The following is a 2,413-nucleotide window of genomic DNA, read 5'->3' as shown; positions in this document are numbered from 1 at the left end:
ATGATACTTAGTATTATTTATTACATTTAAATATTAAATCACAGCAACAATGAAGGTTTAAAGTTCACATGAAGTAAGGCTAAGATGGGACGATGTCACAGTGATGCACCTGGAGCGTGGCTGTGAGGGAACTGCAGAACAACCGCAGAGTAGGAATCAGGGCACCATTTTACTCAGTTACATAAAAAGACAATGAGCTATTTCTGGGCTCTTAGTAAAAACAGTACTAGGATACGGTTTAGGCTCAAGGTAAAAGGGTGGCTTCTTTTCCCTTCTCTAATGCTTCTCTAACTGATATCAACATGCCTAGCAAGAAGCACTGTTACCTTTCAACTTTACCCCTTGAACCAACATCTGTTACCAGCCAGTGTGACATTTGTTTATGAACTACAGGATGCTGGTGCAGTAAACATAAGTTTATTTGGTCATTGGTTTCAGAAATTTCTACCTAAACTCTCCCACCACCAGCTGCTCAAAGAACAGCTCTTTTTTTTTTTTTTGGTGAGGCAACTCTTGGTTGACCTCAGAGATTGCAAGGATCTTGTCAGCTTACAATTCTGTTTTTTTTTTAATTATTATTATTATTATTTTTTACGTCTACAGCACCTGGTCTTCTAGGTGGTCTCCCATCCAAGTACTAACCAGGCCCGACCCTGCTTAGCTTCCAAGATCAGATGGGATTGAGCTTGTTCAGGGTAGTTAACTTTCAAATATAGAGAATAAAAGTAATTATTTGTCAGATTTCTTACTTTATAACCCTTATTCAATACCTATAGGGTGCCAGGAATTGCAGTAGGTTGTAGCACTTCCAGAAATCAGGAAAATCATGGTTTCACATTCCTGATATATAGTCAAACAAAGAAAAGTGTTATGTACTTATGGTTTAGCTGTCATCTAGTGACATATTTTTGTTTTACAGACCCAAGAGCAAAAAAGGCCACTGACTTGTCAAAATCACATAAGATATTAGTGGTGCAACAGGACCAGCACTTGGCCCAGGGATCTTTGAACTCTAAATCTCAGGGCATGTGTTAGTTCACTTGTCTCATCCTTTGTCTTTGCTTCTATTTTTCTGAAAGTCATTCACCTTTCTGCTGCACATTTATCTTATTCTCATCTACCTTCATGATTTCACTGACATGTACCTGATCAGTTCCCTGAGCCATCTTTGCTCCTTCTCAGTTGAGCCCTTAGAGTTTCTTGAGGCTCCATTTCCTTGATCACTGTGTTTTGTCATCGCCCTCAGCTGATGAATTTCACTTGTGCCAAGCTGTCATTGTTCTTGAGCTGATTGCAGATAATGCTGCCTCATCTTTTTGGAGAAGTGAGAAGAATGTACATTAATAATAATTGGCTATGTCACATTCGTCTCCCTTAACTATGCAGTCTTTGACAGTTCTCAGTCTTCTGTGGTTTCAAACATATAATTTCCTCGAACATTGTTCCTGCATTAAAAAAAATCCCATTGCACACATTTACATTTCTGATTGGGCCCTCTATCCTGGAATTGATGTAAATTAATTTTTATTCCTGGAAATATCTGCATGTTTACTCAATTGCTGAGCCTATTATTCAATATTGTTCAATAACCAAAAAATGTAATTGAGACTTAGGTCAAGATTTAAACTTTTTTTTCAGGATATTTCAGAATGATATTACTTTTCTCCTTATTTTCCATTCACATTTATTGTTTTTCTCCTTATTTTCCACTCACATTAATTCTCACCTATCAGACTGCAAATGCAACACAATTACTGAATTTCTCCCTTTTGGTCTTCATTCAATACATACCTGTTACCAGGCACTCTAATATTTAGGGTGAACATGGAGATAAAAGACATATTCCTTGCATTCAAGTCTTGTGGCGGAAGACAGACAAGTAAATCAACAGTAACTCTGCAATGCAATTGTATGACGTTAAAGATAGAGTGTTATAATGACACAGAAGAGGAATAATAAGTCCTTGAATCCTTTCCAGGGTAGGAGAATGAAAGCCTTCACAAAGTAATAAATACTTAAGCTGAATGTTGAGTATTGAAGGAAATAGAAGAGTTACTGACTAAGAGGGAATGCTGTGCTATTTTGAGGCTTGGGGAACTGAAGGGCAAATAAAATACTTTCATTCTCAAAAGCTCAGGGTTAAGATTGTAAGAGAGGGATTATAGAGAAAACGCACAATCCACTCAAAGAAGTTGGATGCATTCTCTGGAATTGTTAAACACCCAAATTCCACCTGGCATTTCAGGTAACAATTTATTCTCTTTTAAAGTTATTGGGGAAGGATAAAATTTTGCAGTATTTTAAGTATGTTATTTTATACGAAAAACTTAGAAAGGTTAGAGATGTTAATATAATATCTTTAAAAGTTTTTTTTTTGGTAGATAAATGGGACTCATTGAAGATATTTGAAAAA

At 36.3% G+C, this 2,413-nt stretch overlaps 1 pseudogene; it reads right to left on the bottom strand.

Moving 5' to 3' along the window:
• Window positions 1-594: 594 nt before the first annotated feature.
• On the bottom strand, window positions 595-711 carry LOC112484565 (annotated as a pseudogene).
• Window positions 712-2,413: the final 1,702 nt, after the last annotated feature.

The sequence above is a fragment of the Pteropus alecto genome, unplaced genomic scaffold (assembly GCF_000325575.1).
Source record: "Pteropus alecto unplaced genomic scaffold, ASM32557v1 scaffold117, whole genome shotgun sequence".
NCBI classification, from domain to species: Eukaryota; Metazoa; Chordata; class Mammalia; order Chiroptera; family Pteropodidae; genus Pteropus; species Pteropus alecto.
The sequence above is the reverse complement of the archived record's forward strand: the minus strand, read 5'-3'. Positions and strand labels throughout refer to the sequence as shown.